The sequence below is a fragment of the Lotus japonicus genome, chromosome 2, assembly GCF_012489685.1.
Source record: "Lotus japonicus ecotype B-129 chromosome 2, LjGifu_v1.2".
Classification (NCBI taxonomy): Eukaryota; Viridiplantae; Streptophyta; class Magnoliopsida; order Fabales; family Fabaceae; genus Lotus; species Lotus japonicus.
The window spans coordinates 46039571-46056560 of record NC_080042.1 but is presented as its reverse complement, the minus strand read 5'-3'; the positions used below and the strand labels follow the sequence as shown (position 1 = coordinate 46056560).

General features: G+C 35.7%; 1 pseudogene; it reads left to right on the top strand.

Moving 5' to 3' along the window:
* Positions 1-6937: 6937 nt before the first annotated feature.
* On the top strand, positions 6938-7488 carry LOC130735414 (uncharacterized; annotated as a pseudogene).
* The last annotated feature ends 9502 nt before the right edge of the window (positions 7489-16990 follow it).

Here is a 16990-nt window from a genome sequence, read left to right as displayed (position 1 = left end):
AAAAATACATATTTGATTCTCCTTAATTAAAGTATCAGTCAAAGTTTTATGTAAGGAAAAAACTTTCATTAAAAAAAATAACTTTATTAGAATATAGATAGATGTTCCCAACTTAAATATAATTGCCACATGCATGGGCGGATCTACCTTATGTCCTGAACCGTAGGGATGGCAATGGGTCTCGGACCCATAGGGTACCCGTAAAAAATACCCACTATGGGTAGGGTAAAAACCCGCTAGATAGGTATAGGGTTGGGTATGGGTAATTACCCGCAAAAAGTAATGGGTATGGGTGCGGGTATGGGTACTATAGTACCCAACCCGCCCCATACCCGCACACACATATAATTATTATTATTATTATTATTATTATTATTATTATTATTATTATATGAGCAAATTAACTTAAGCTATAGCTTTCAAACTTAATTATTTTAAAAAATAGATGACTATTTAAAGTATTCATAATCATTGCTAATTTACTCCCACTTATTTTTAAAATTAGTAAGTTAATAACCTACAACTTTAGGACTGTATTATAAATCCAAAATTAAAAATTAAATTATATCTTTCTCGCTTATTCGTTCTAAAAAAATATATTCTTAGTTGAATGATTTTATTTGTTACGTAGATAATCTTTTGTATTTATATTAGTGTTTTTTTATTTAAAAAGTTAGTTGTATTTTTTGTTTTCTATTAACAAAAATAGTGAAAAATATATTTTGGTTAGCTAAATTGCGGGTAATGGGCACGGGTACGGGCATATAGGTACCCAGAGGGTACGAGGACGGACATTCAAGTTGCTACCCACACGGGTATGGGGACGGGTACGGGTAATTTTTTAAAATGCGGGTATGGGGATGGGTACTATAGTACCCTACCCAGACCCTACTCATTGCCATCCCTACCTGAACCCCCTAAAAAAAATTAAATTGCATTTACCCTTTTATATAATTTTTTTTGAACCCCCTAAAAATTTTAAATATACAAGTAGACCAAGTTTTGCACTTATTTGTATCAAAGACTCACACTCACTTACTCCTCTCACTCTTTCACACACGCATGCACTCAACCACTCACCCTCTTTCTGTTGCTACCCTAAGTCTCACCCAACTGAGAAGTGAGAACTGACTCAAGCCAAGCACGCACGTGACCACCACGGTACCACGCCACCACCAGTCCACCACGCACCAGCCGCGCCACTTAGCCCAGCCGCGCCTGAAGCCAAATCCAAATCCAAAAAACCTTATTCGAAGCCCGCAAAGCAACAACAACAACAAGGTAATTCGCAATTAGCATTGCTATGATGTTCGTTCCTGCATGATTTTTTGGTAGAGTGAAGTTGAGTCTGTTTTTAATTCTAGGAAGGTCATGGACAAATTTTTAATAAAGAGAGCAAGGTCATCAAGTTGGTTGAAAAAGGAATACATGTTGTTTATCCACAAGTTTATCTCCTTTTGAAATCGGCACTGATTTTGCCTGTTGCAATGACAACTGTAGAAAGAGCTTTCTCTACTATGAATATTGTGAAGAATAGGCTGCGTAGCCGAATTGGAGATACATGAATGAACGATTGTTTAGTTCCTTACATTGAGAGTGATGTATTCAATAACATTGACTCTAAGCTTATTATTCAACGATTTCAGAATATGAAATCACGTCGAGAGCAACTATGACTTGTATAATTTCTGATGTATAAACATATTAAAGTTATTTTTAATTATATTTGTACCGATGTGTTCATTTGAAAAATTTGAACCCCCTGACCCCTAGGTCCTGGATCCGCCACTGGCCACATGTACAATATACTTATATTACATCAAAAAACTCTACCAATTAAGTGTAAATGCGGAATTGTAACTATAATCACATAACTTAGAATGCTCTTGATCTCAAAATAATCTCGCCATGGATCCATAATGTGTAAACATACATATTTGTTTGTTTACACTTTGTTTGGTAGAGAAGAGAAAGATGGAAAAAAGAGTAGAGGAGAGAAAAAGAATTGAGTGATTAGTATTGTTTGTTATGATAGAAATAAAAGAGATAGAAGAAAATAAATAAGCTGAAAGAGAAAAAAAAAACTTTTGATTAAAAAACATTTTTTAAATGAAAAGCGAGGGAAAACACACCCTCAATCTCTCTCTTGTCCACCAAACAAAAGTGATTGATCCACCTCTCCCCTATCTCTCTATATTCCATCTCTCTCTCTCTTCTATCCACCTCAAACAAACAAAATGTTAAACTCCGAGCTAGTGAATGTTGCACGCTTCTAGATGCATCTTCTGATGCAATGGTGTGATGTTGACATGATGACGAAGGTACCTACAAAGACACTGCCATACTCAAATCAGTATGAGAACATAGAGAGAAGCTCAAAGTCATTGAAGATAATAAATTAGCAAAATGAGTAGTATCTATGCAAATGAACGATCAAACTAGTGTTTATAGACAATGTGAGAGTCATGCTTGAGACGTTGTGCTTTGGTGAAGTCTTTATGTATGTCTTCCGAGATGATAATCAACCTTGCAACTATCTTATATATGTGTCAACTTATATCATGTCAATTGACTGTCGGACGAGATGAAACTTGTTTTGCGTAGTCTCAAGCGATCAACATGGTATAAAACTTTCGAGCTCACTCATACAATATCGGGCCTAATAGTCTTTTAGGCATACCAGATCAACATTGTTAGCATGTTTGGATTAATTTTTAATTTTACATAATCAATTGTAACATACTAAAAAAAAATTGAGTTTAAAGTGAAGAATTTATAAACATGCATTTCAATTATAATGAAAACACTCTTCTTTTTTATTATCAAACTACACATAAATCTTAAAAGTCAGGTTTCAAACTATAATTGTTGATGGTGGATCGTAAATTGGAGGCTTGCAACAATTGATCATATTTATCTTAATTTCCAATGGAAGGAATTGAAAGTGCTATCGTTTTGCACATGCCTATGCACATGCAGATATGTGTTTTGTCTATAGAGAGAAAGAGAGTTAAGTAGATGATTGCATGTTTCGTAAAGTTGGGCTCGTGTCCTCGCTTTCGAGATAAGTATTGTTTAGTTCAATTCTGAAAAAAAGTGGTGTCAAGAATCAATCAGATGAGAATAAGATTGCAAACAATTTCTTACTTGCGAGCTTCAAACTGTGTCCATTAAGTGTTTTGTTCCCTTCATCTTCCACTTCACTTTCTTTTCCTCTTTTTCCCATCATGCCTGCTCAGCCTGCTTCAATTTTTAAGCTTAAATGATCATTATATTACCAAACAAGTTCATCACGCCTACACATAACTGCTTATAAAAAAAAAACGCCTACACGTAACTTAATCGGTTCAATGTACAAATTTGTTGTAATTTTTCAAATAATCAATCACCTAAAAAACAAGTGACGACATCCGTCAAAATAAAGAAAATTAAAACAAATACAAATGACTGCCCACATAAGTCAATGTAATTACTATAAATTGATTAGGTAAAAGTAAACATCCCTCTTATTCTCTTAATTCCGTGCAGGGGGTTGATGGATGGAGTTCGTTTTAAAGACTAACAAAAGATCTTTCTTTGACTTTAGCATTTTCCATTGATTTAGATTTACACATATGCATGCACTAAAATATTCTTAACTTGGTAAATTATTAATTATTTAATTTAACTGTATATGTTATGCTCCCCTTTTATTATAGTATATTATAGATGTTTAATGGGAATGACTCATAAGATAGTCATCACAAGCAGAATTTGTCGGATTAGTTGATTGAATTGTGTATATTGTGGGCTAGCTTGTTTGATTGAGCCTACCATAACCATAAGGTGTAGCTTGGCCTATTTGTACTTACCATGTCCATTGATAATGAGGTCAGACGATATTTGATCATTAAGAATGAATCACATTTTGATGTCTCTATTGTTAAGTATAGAGAACCGCAACGAATATACTGGGCACAAAAAATATATATTTAGCCTACCTACCATAATTTTTTTTAGATTAATGTAATTAAGATGCAACTGCATGCATTCATGAATTTCTGCGTGGTCCAATTTCTATGGTTAATAATATATCTCTTAATAAGGAAAAGAAGAAGGTAAAAGTGTTCAGCTAGCTATATATGGGCATGATGATAAGTAAAGGTGGCAAGCTAGAAATATGTAGGCACCAGACAGAAAGAAGGAATATTGTACGCGGTAAATTTCAAAGAGGAGACTGTAACTTTAAATCATGCATATTTTGTTTGTCTCTGCTTTTCTTTTTCTCTTTATATATATATTCAATTTTTTATCCTTGCAGCCCTACCCCCACACGTTGTATGATCTCTGTTGAATAATAATATCCATTTAGACACAAAAATAATTATAAAATCCACTTCGGACTCTTAAACATACTTAAGCCTAATGTTGTTGTCCCTACAAGTGCGATGATCAATCATCTCGTGGTTATTTTAACTTGAGCAGTGATTTCAAATTGGAGTATTTATAATTACATATATATGTTAGATATTTGATAAAAAGGGTTTTGTCACCTACAATAATCATACACAATTTAATCGACAGACGACAAGCCTAAGTGGAGAATAGTTGTCTTTTTTTTAAAATAAAAAGTAAATTTATTTATATTACCATTAAATATTACTCATTTTGCTTACATATTACTCTTTTAAGATTTTGAGATTTTTTCTCTAATATTGAGCTAACTTGAACATTAAAGTACCTGCAAGTACATCTCCTGCGTATTTCCACACCGCTTCGCTGCCTTTTCATCTCAATCAACATTGTACACCACCTCTTATATTTCTGGAAGAACACATAATCTCTATCAAAATTATAGTGTTGTTTAGCAAATGTTTCAACAAAATTTATTTTATCAATAAAAAATCTATCATGTCGAGTAATTGGGTCAATGCACATAAATTGTATATTAGGATTTAGGTTACATGGTTATAAACTTATAATTGATTGTTTTTGACTTATTTCTATTTCTAACCGGAAAAAAACCCACTCAAATTTTGTTTGGTTAACATACCTTTCTGTATATTAGCAAGACTTGCCCCTCTTAACACTACTAGAAAAAAGACTTTTCACATCAGGGTTTTCACATCGGTTAATCAATAACCTGATGTAAAAGATGACGCAGTGGCAATATTAAAATTATAGTGAACTTTTATGATAGTTTTCACATCGGTTGGGAATATGTCTGATGTGAAAAGTAGTTAGGAAATACTTTTTACAACGGTTTTTATAATAAGCGATGTGAAAGCTAAATGCGGTGGCATTTTTGAAATTTTAATGAAGTACTTTTTACATCGGTTGAAGTATAAGCGATGTAAAAAGTCCATATTTTCTTTAGTTTTAACATCGGTTATGTTATAACCGATGTGAAAAGTCTCAGTTTTTTAGTTTTCACATCGGTTTTGTTATAACCGTTGTGAAAGATCATTCTTTTTTTAATTTTTACACAGGATACAAAGAGTAATATTCGTTCAAAGTGCTTTCTTCCTCTTTCACCGTTGAAAACCTAAGTCGCCCTACGCTCTTGCTCCTCTTTCACCGTCGCTTGCCGTCGCTCGCCGTCGCTTGCCGTCGCTCGTGCGTTGTGCAGGTCCGGCCTGTTTCGCCGTTGTTCGCCCACTCCACTAAATCCCTATATTCCCTTCACTCCATTGAATCCCTAAATCGTGAATCCGTAATACTCACTCAGATTCTCCTTCTGGTTTTCTCTCCTGTTCGCAGGTCCCTCCCTCTTTTCACGCAATCCCTAAATCCTTGCTGAAGCTCAAATCGTCGTCGCACTGCTGGAAGCTCTCAACTCAGGTACCACTTTTATTGGTCAGAGTTATTGGGTACTTGCATTCTGTTATGTTGCATTTGCAGTCACAAAGGAAAGAGTTATTGGGTACTTGCATTCTGTTATGCTTCAATCACTCTAGTTTCTTGCAATTGCAGTCACAAAGGAAGAATTATTGAATCAGAGGAAAGAGCAAAGCAGGGGTCAAGGAGCCGCAGCCCCAGGAGAAGGTATGTCATGTGCTGTTTTAGTGGCTGCTGATTTTTGTTCTGAGAATTTTGGAAGTTGAAAGCACCAATTTCAAATTGTTTTTCGTTGTGATAGTAGAAGTTGGGCAGTGATGTTTCAGTTACACGCGATTTGTGTTAATTTCTGTCTCTATGTTCCAGATGGACACATTTTATAGCTGAAACCATCTCTGATCTTTGGAAATTTCACTGCTTAATTGAATGCATTCATTTTTGTTCCATCAAGCTGTTTAATATTTGTCAATTCTGCACTCCATGTTAATGTTAATTTTCATTTAAGCATCATAACTTGTTGAACCAGCAGCATTTTGTATAGTATTAATTAAGGTAGCCTCAGCGTGGCACCATGCTTATAGTTGACTTCACCTGATTCCTCTGCTGATACTTTTGATGAAAGAATTAATCTTTTTATGCTAATTTTGGACCTGCTTTGGTTAATGTCTTATTCCTCAACCATCAGTATGAATGAAATAGACTGTAGATACAGACCAGCATGATTGGCACCATTCTTATGTATTCATTAATGCCTGAATATTTGCAGGCATCGTGATGATCACAGATCCAGCAGAGACAGGGATTACAGGAATTTTGATTGCACACTGTTTTCATATTTTAGATAGGATTTCTAGTTTTTGATTTCGGCGAACTCTTCCAGCCACTCCAGCTCCGGCGAACTCTTCCAGCCACTGCAGAACTCTTCCATCTTGCTGTAAGTTTGTTTTCTCTGAATTCGTGATTCATTTTTGGCTTATTTAATTTGAATGCTTGTTCATGTTCGATTTTTTACAATTAATTTTTAGGTTGTCTTTAGCTTATCATTTGAAAAATGTTGATGAGTTTGGTTCTAGGGTCACAATTCTTTAATTTAGTATGTGATAATTTGCAGAACGTAGTTATGGATCGTAGTTGGATGAGAGCTAATCGATTAAGTGATGAGTTTGATAATGGAGTGGTTGAATTTCTAGAATTTGCTGAAAAGAATCTTCCGAACAATAAGGGACTCTTTCCATGTCCTTGTGTTTCTTGTGGGAACCGGGACCCAAAACTTACTAAGGATGAAATAAGGGACCATCTAGCTTGGAGAGGGATTTGTCAAAATTATACACAATGGATATGGCATGGTGAAGTAGTAATGCCAAGTGTATCACAAAGAGAGAAAGTATGTGTAGATATGGATGATCGGCTGGAAGACATGATACATGATATTGGAGAAGAATCATTTAAGAGAGCGCATGTGTATGATACTTTATGTAAAGACAAGGAAGAACCTTTGTACCCGGGATGCACAAACTTTACACGGTTGTCAGCTGTGTTAAGATTGTTTAATTTGAAGGCGAAAAATGGATGGAGTGATAAAAGTTTCACTGATTTGCTTGGATTGTTGAAAGAAATGCTTCCAGAAGGTAACACAATGCCGAATCGTCATTATGAAGCCAAGAAAGTATTGTGTCCGATGGGCATGGAGTATAAAAAAATACATGCATGCCCTAATGATTGCATCTTATACAGAAAAGAGTTTGAAAACTATGATCATTGTCCGAAGTGCAAGGCGTCACGCTACAAAAAGAAAGATGGTGATTCCAGTGATGATGTGAGCACAAAGGGTCCTCCTGCAAAAGTGTTATGGTACCTACCAATAATTTCAAGGTTCAAGAGATTGTTCTCTAATGCAAATGACGCAAAGAACCTTAGATGGCATGCAGAAGAGAGAAATGAAGATGGAAAAATTCGCCATGTAGCTGATTCTTTGCAATGGAAGAAAATTGATTTGAAGTTTCAAAGTTTTGGAAAAGAGTCGAGAAACCTTAGACTTGGACTTGCTACCGATGGAATGAATCCGTATGGTAGTCTAAGTTGTAACCATAGTTCATGGCCTGTTCTCTTGATAATTTACAACCTATCTCCTTTGCTGTGCATGAAGCGTAAATATATGATGTTATCTATGATGATTCCGGGCCCAAAACAACCAGGAAACGACATAGATGTTTATCTAAGTCCATTGATTGATGATTTAAGATTGTTGTGGGAGCAAGGAGTTGATGTTCTTGATGCGTATTCTGGTGAGCATTTCAATATGCGTGCCATGTTGTTTTGCACCATCAACGACTTTCCGGCATACGGTAATTTGTCTGGTTACAGCGTTAAAGGGCATAAAGCGTGTCCTATATGTGAGAAAGATACAAGTTACCATCAGCTTAATCATGGAAGGAAGACCGTTTATCTTGGGCATCGGAAATTTTTAGACCGTCATCATCCATATCGTAAATTGAAGAAAGCTTTCAACGGAAAATCAGAGTATGGTGTTGCGCCAAAACCCTTGACTGGAGAGGAAGTTTATCAACGACAACAACATGTGAAGGTTATCTTTGGAAAGAAACAAAAGAAGCCTGCTGAAAAAAATGTATGGAAAAAGAGGTCGGTGTTCTTTGATCTTCCATATTGGTCAAGTCTTGATGTAAGACATTGTATTGATTTGATGCATGTAGAGAAAAATGTTTGTGAAAGTCTAATTGGCACACTTCTTCACATTAATGGCACGACAACAGTTAACTCCACAACAGATAGGTAACAAGACATATTTGCCTCCAGCATGTCACACTTTGTCTAAGAAAGAGAAGACAAGTTTTTGTGAGTGTTTACAAGGTATCAAAGTACCGCAAGGTTACTCATCAAATATCAAGAGACTTGTTTCAATGAAAGATCTCAAGTTAATTGGCTTAAAATCTCATGACTTTCATGTTCTGATGCAGCAATTACTACCAGTGGCTATGCGTGGAATATTGCCTATTAAAGTTAGGAAAACTATAACTAGGCTGTGCTTATTCTTCAATGCAATATGTAGTAAAGTCATTGATCCATTGAAGTTAGACGAGTTGGAAAATGAGGCTGCAGTCATCTTGTGTCAGTTGGAGATGCATTTTCCTCCTTCATTTTTTGACATTAAGGAACACTTGATTGTTCATTTGGTAAGGGAGATTAGATTATGCGGTCCAGTTTGCTTAAGGTGGATGTATCCGGTAGAACGGTACATGAAGATACTAAAAGGGTATACTATGAATCCACACCGTCCGGAAGCTTCGATTGTTGAAAGGTACATTGCAGAAGAAGCTATTGAGTACTGTTCAAATTATTTGTCAGAAGCGGATGCTATAGGGGTTCCAAAGTCTCGTCATGATGGAAGATGTGAAGGTAAGGGTACACAAGGTTTAAATGTCAAGTCCATGACTTGGAAGGTACGTCATCCAGCGCATTTGTATATATTGAATAACACTGATGAAGTTCAACCTTACTTATCTGCCCACAAAAGCTTTATAAAGGAAAAATACCCCAAGATGAATGAAATAGGGTTGTTAAAAGAGCACAATAAGAGTTTCTCTGAATGGTTTAAAGAAACAATTGCTAATGATGAAAGTGCTTCTGATACAATAAAACGACTCTCATTTGAGCCTAAATGTAATGTTATGACTTGGAGTGCTTATGATATTAATAGAACTACCTTTTATACAAAATCAAAAGATGATAGAAGTACTATACAAAATAGTGGGGTTATGGTTGTGGCCGAGTCCATGCACTTCTCTAGTTCCAAAGATAAAAGACCTATAATGGCATCTACACCGTACTTTGGGGTGATTGAAGAGATTTGAGAGGTTGATTATGTTACATTTACAGTGCCTGTATTTAAATGCAAGTGGATTGATATTTCCAACGGTGTAAGAATTGATGAATTTGGATATACACTGGTTGATCTTTCCAAGGTAGCTTATAGGGAAGAACCTTTCATTATGGCATCCCAAGCAAAACAGGTGTTTTATGTCACAGATCCTTCTAACAAAAGGTGGTCGGTGGCTCTACAACCAAAAACCACACATGGTAGTGAAGAATCCCTTCATATTTCTGAGATTCCGTCTTCTGCAACAAATTTGCTTACCTCCAACGAAGAAAATGAAGTAGACGATGTGCAAGTTACTCGTTTGGATCATGAAGAAGGGATATGGGAGAGCTAGTGAGTTTCTATTAGGGTGTTGAAATAAGTTAGTAAATTCAGTACCCATCTATTTGATTAATTAGTTTATATGTCATTCGTTTATATGCTTATGATGCTTATATTTTTGCATTTATTTGTGCTTTGAATCTGAAATCTTTTTGTTTTCTGTAAACAGATAAATGGATGATTCAACCAACACCCCTCCTTCATCTAGTGGACCTAGTCATTCGTCTAGTTCAGATAAAAAGAGAATGGTTAGAGGTTGCACTAAGATGCTTAAAGTTGCCAAAGTTATGAAAACGGGTGTGAAATTGAAGATTGAGTTTGATCCACACACTGGGGATTGTATTGGTGAAAATTCAAATGAGTTTAGGAGTTATGCAGCATATCTTGCTCGAAGTACTTGTAGTATTTTAATAGATGAGTGGCGGTTGGTAGATGTAGACTCAAAAAATTCAATTTGGGATGATCTTAAGGTATTATTGTTGCATTCTTAATTCACTATTGTTTACCCATTCTTTGGTACTAACACCAACTTTTTTTATGTGTATATCTTCATTTTGATATCACAGAAAGTGATTCAAATAAGTGTGATTTGAAGAAAAAATGGTTGAAGTATTTGGGGGACCGATGGAGAGCTTTTAAGACACAACTCACTTCCGATTATATCACTAACCCCAACCCCAATCGCCTTCCTCCGTATGAAGTGTATCCTTATATTAAAGAAGATGTATGGGAGAAGTTTTTGGAGCATCGAAATACCCATACATTTAAGGTTAGTATTAATAATATTTTTCTTTTCTTGCATTGATTCTTGTTTTGGTCATATTCATGTTCTAAAATTGGTCTTTTTGATGAGTGGCTGGAAGTTAGCCTTTTATGAACTATTTAAGTAATCTATATTTCAACTTTTGACAACTAAATTTTCCCCCTACTATTACCCTCCTAAAACAGAAATTGAATGGACTGAAAATTATACATCTGTCATAAGAATTTATTTTGTTTACTTGCAAATATTATGTGCCTTTGTGAAGTTTCAATTTACTTCACTCTCTGTCTGACTATCCAAAGGAAAACATTACTACCTTACTGATTTTAAGAACAGTGCAATTTCAGTTTTATTTTTAACCTGAGAAGTTAGGATATATCGTGATTCATTTTGATTATCATCCTTAAATGTTGAGTGATAAAGCTGTATTTTAGGAACTGCGTTTTATCCTCTGCAAAGCTGCATGAACCATTCCTGTTATCCTAATGCCAAAGCTTTCAAAACTTTTAGCATATCACAGCCAAACCAGCAAACTTTGGTCGTTTATCTATGCTTATTTTTATGCTTACTTCTTTAGCTTGATTTATAATAGGAAAAAAGTCAAAAGGGTAAGGATAATGTGGCTAAGAATCTATACCCACATACATTATCTCGTGGAGGATATGAATTGCTTGAGAAGAAAATGATTAATGAAAAGAGACAAGAACTAGACGCATCAGGAGAATTAGATCGTATTCCATCTCCACCGTCACGTCATGACAAATGGAAGAGAGCAAGACAAAGGCGAGGAGGGGAATACACATCAGAGGCTACCCGAGTTGTTGCTGAGAAAATTGTAAGTGAAATACTTTTTCCATGATTACTTTCTCATTATGGTTGTATGTGTTTCTTGTATGCGACATCCTTCTTTACCACTAATGAAATATTAAATTTATGTGCAAATGTAGGATTCATTGGCTGAAGAGACTGAACAAGGAACCTTTGTTTCACAAGGACGTGACGATATCTTGACAAAGGCAATTGGAACATCTGAGCATGGTGGTCGTGTTCGTGGTGTTGGACGATTTGCTAATCTAAGCAACTACTTCGGAAGGTCTTCACGTCCAACACAGTCCATAGATGTTGAGGAGATTGAAGCACAACTTGAGGCGAAACTTGAACAAAAACTTGCAGCAAAGATTAAAGCAGAATGTAAAGAAGAGTTTGAACAACAGTTGATCATGGCGAGTGAGAAGATGCAACAATCATTTATGGAGACGCTTAAGACTATGGGTTTATCTGAAATCTCCCCAACAAACCAACAAGGAGAACAAAATGTTCTTCTGCATGGAAGCACAAAAGAATCTTGTACCGCCGCACAAGAAAATCACAAGGAGGACTCGACCACTGACAATGTTCAGAGAGTGTTATTCATGTTTTTGAAACAGCAAAAACATATATGTTTACCATTACAACATGATCTTGCTGTAAAAAACTTTTGGATTTCACCAAAGTGTATCAGAGAGTTGTTGGTGGGTGATGCTTGGCTTGACATCTCTATTCTACAAGTTTGGTGCACGTAAGTAGACTTTCATTTTTACTATTATTTTTCATGATTGCAATATTCAATATTAATTTCAAATTTAATCAGGTATATCCATCGTCTATGTGACGAAAGTAACAAATCAGATGTGTTTGGAATTCTGGACCCAGTATTCTTCAGTTATCCAGATTCCACAAAGTCTAAACAGAAAGTTCAAACATACATACAAGAAAAGTTGCGTGATTTGGACAAAGTGTGTTACTTAGCACCATATCTTGAAAAGTAAGTATATGTAAATTTATATTTTCTCTTATTTATTTTTATCCATAACTCTATCTTACTTAACACACTAATTGTTATTCCACGTGTACAGAGGGCATTGGCAATTAATAATCATTTGTCCTAAAGACAATACTGTAGTTCTCCTTTGTTCATTACACAATGATCTTCATTCACAAATGAAGAATATTGTTACAAAGTAAGTGTATATTTTATGTCACTTTTGTTATATATTATTACGTCCTTTTACACTAAAATGTATAACTTACTTCGATGATTGTTTTTTATATAGAGCTATGTCGGTTTATCAATTGGCTGAGGGTAATAAAAAAAAGACTCAATGGCTTCAGCCCAAAGTAAGTGTAGTGTAGATTATGGTTGCGTCTTGATGTTGCTGTTTATACTACTTAACACTGGCTGTAATATGTACTGTTTTGATATATATTCAGTGTATAAAAATCTATTCATTTGTAGGCAAGGTTGCAGCCTAATGGGAATGATTGTGGATATTATGTGATGAAGAATATGGTTGACATTGTCTCTGCTAGTATTACTAAGTCTTGGATGGAGGTATTACAAATGTTTGTCTCCCTATTTGTCTCATTGTTTGAGTTTTCATCAAAATGTCACAAAATAGGTATTTTAACCTATTCTACAAATTATAGGTATTCAATGATCCAACGGCATTAACAGAACAAGAATTGTATGATTTGCGAAACAGTTGGGCAACTTGCTTTCTTGACTTGTATAAACCTTAGAACTTATTTGGTATGTATTTAAAGTTTGTGCCTAAACAGTCTGAATTAAAGTTTGGGCAACTTGTTTTTTACATTATAACTTGGATTGTTGATCTCTGTATTTATTGCATCTGTTTGTAGGGTTCAAAGTTGCTCATCTCCGCTGCTCTCCTAATTTATGCTTATGGTGCTGGTGGCTTTCCTGCTTGGTGCATTAATTTGCTGAACTGTTGCTGTTTTGCTGAATTGTTGCTGTTTAACTATTTTGTCCTAATTTCATGAGCTGTTGCTGTTTAACTACATTTAAAGAACTAGAATTGCTGAATTGTTCTAGTTCTTTTAGGCTATTATGTTTTTTTTTTTTTTGCTGGGACCTTGGATGTTTAACTCACTTGAGAGAGTGTGTTCTCAAGTTCTCTTTTTATTTAATAAATTTTCATTAAAAAAATATGTATATTCAGGTCAAATTCGTGTAAAAAAAAAAAAAAAAAAGATAAAAAATTGTTGAGCATTCACATCGGTTTTAAGTCTAACCGATGTGAAAAGTAGACATTTCACATCGGTTTTTTTGTCTAACCGATGTGAAAAGTGTACATTTCACATCGGTTCTTAGTCTAACCGATGTGAAAAGTATACATTTCACATCGGTTGGCTGACGGAACCGATGTGAAATGTATACTTTTCACATCGGTTGGCTGACAGAACTGATGTGAAATGTATACTTTTCACATCGGTTGGCTGGATGAACCGATGTGAAAGGTATACATTTCACATCGGTTGCTTGCCTCAACCGATGTGAAAGGTATACCTTTCAAATCGGTTGTAAACCCGATGTGAAAAGGTTAGGAGATACCACATCAACATTGTTTACATCGGATAAAAACCGATGTTAAAACTCAAAAATACCCGATGTGAAAACTAGTTTTTCTAGTAGTGTAAGGTCTAACTAATTCAGATTTTGTTTGGCTAAAAAATTTATTGATCACTACTTTTCCCTTTCCAAGCTACCGTCTATAAGATTGAAGTACAAATGAACCAAATCCAACAAATTGGTAAAAAGCTCAGTGGACTCCTGTGCAACGTCTGTCAGGAACTTGTGCGCTTTTATAAAAGTTACACCCTTAATTTTTTAATAGAGTATTTAGATTTGGAAAATCTAGCTACTGATTTACTTGTTTATGATCGAAATTTGTGCTATTTTTGTTTTTAATTAGCCCAACACCATTATTATCAAAATTTGTATAGATATTCTACATAAGCATGGCAGCAGTTTTTAGCTGTTGCTAACTTTTACGACAGTTTTTTCAGAATTTTTTTTTAATATTGTAAAAAAATTTTTTTTGTCAAAATATGGTCTTTCAAAAAATATTTGCCAAAGTATAGTACTTTAGGCCAAGTAGGATGGTGGGACGCGTGCCTGCAGGTTTTGTTTTGACCCAGCATTGATCACATGGAGACTGCAGACCAACGTGGGGAACATGATTTAACCACTCCCTAAAAACTCTTGGAACGAAGCGTTTAAAGAAGAAGGGAGACTTCTAGGTCCAGGAGACTTTGACCACGTGTGTTCCCTATGCCTCAGCTGCTGGGTTCGACAAGACAAGGGCTAAAAGCTCCTGAAACGAGGCGCTGACACTGTAAGGAAGTCGCCTGAAATGAGGCGGCTTTCTCAAAAGGAATCTCACGAGGAATCTCTCGTGGGAATCTCGCATGTTCCCCATGTGGCTGACGTCATGGACGCTTCATAGTAGGAGTCTTCCATGAACCTTAAATGCCTCAGGTGGAATTGGGGGTGCAGGTGTCATCGATGGAATTGGGGGTACGGGTGCCATCGATGGAATTGGGGGTACAGGTGTCATCGGTGGAATTGGGTGTGCAGGTGCCATCGGTGGAATTGGGGATGCATGTGCTATCGGTGGTTGGTCATTAGAATCGAAGTCACCTTCTACGTCTGTGTCTGATGACTCTCCATTTGGAATTTGACCTTCCGCTCGTTCATCTTCATCTTCTGAATAATAAGCGTCTGGATGCACTTCATAATCGTTGTGGTAATCATCACCATCGTCACCCAAGTTAACATTGGTATCAACATTGTCATGTGTTGATCCATCCCTTGTCTCGTCCATTTGTCTAACACCTTCATTAGTCAATGTTTGCGGTGTAAGCATGGGATATGTGTGGATAGGGGCTGATGAACTTCCAACCTCATCAGTATCAACGTACAACTCCAAGATATTCATCGAAGCTTGTTGACTGAAGGCGTTGATCATGCATGCTACATCTTCATCGTCGGATACTTGAGCACCTGAAAAATACTTTGGATTTTGTGACATCAAAATTCTACAAGTTACACCAGAAATCACCTGATTGCATTCAAGCTTCAACTTGCTATGAATTCTTTGCTTCAGGTTATCCATACTCATTTTCCGTTTGAGGTGCATGGTTCTCTTCTGACCTTCGAACGTCAGACTTTCATTGCCTTCAAATTTTCTACCATTGTAGTAGACAAAATCAACAATATGATTCATAGTGTTGGACATGAAGAATCACAACGACTTGCAAAAAAAAATGAAGAAGGAAGTAGAAAATAGTAGAAGGGAGAAGAAAATGGTTAGTGAAGTGTGAAATTTTCGGATATGAAGGTCTGGTAGTTATACAGTGCAAAACGTCCAGCTGTAGGCGTTCTACGTAAGACTCCTGAGCTAAGGAGTTTATGGTACACATGAGACTCCTGGAATGAGGAGACTGATTTAACAAGAGGACACCTCACATGGGGAGTCTTTGTTCCATTCCCAACCACCCAACGTCATTATGATGGCGCGATTGACGAGTTGAAACTGAACTCCTCATGTGAGGAGTCTTTCCTGTAGTGATGACTCCTAGGTCTAGAAGTCTCTCTCATACTAGAGACGTCTCAAACTAAGAGCTTGACTTCAAAGCTAAACTTCTCATATGAGGAGTCTTCATCAGAACCCCAGCTACCCCACCAACCGGAGTCAAGGTCATAATGATGATATTATTGACTGCGAAAGCTCCTAGTTCTGAGCGTTTTTATGATGAATTGGACGCTCCAAATCAGGAGTCTTCACAAGAGCTGACCCCACTTGGCCAAAAGTACTATACTTTGGCAAATATTTTTTGAAAGACCATATTTTGACAAATATATTTTTTTTTACAATATTAAAAAAAAAATTCATGTTTTCAATTAAATGTTGGTCAAAACTGTATGTTCATGTAAAACTAGCGGAATGACCCGTGCCCTGCACGGGTGACTTTTGTTATTTACAATTTAAATTTTACGTAATATTATGTTTTGTATCTTTTTAGTAAATATATTTTAACAATTATTTCAATTATATGTTCTTAATAGTGATAGTTGTCACTACCAAAAAAAAATAGTGATAGTTGTGTATTAATCCACCATAATTTTCAGTTCCCATGTTCAAAATCGAATCGATCCAAACCAAACCGAAAGTATTTATTTATTCAAACAACTTGTTAGAAATATATATTTAAAGTTAATTTTTTTATGGATTTTATAGATCAATATTTCCTCTAAAATAAGATGTTAATGTGAATCGAGAAAAATCATTTGGATGATTATTTTACATAAGATATTTACATTTAAAATCTTGTTAATAGAGACTCGTTTAGTA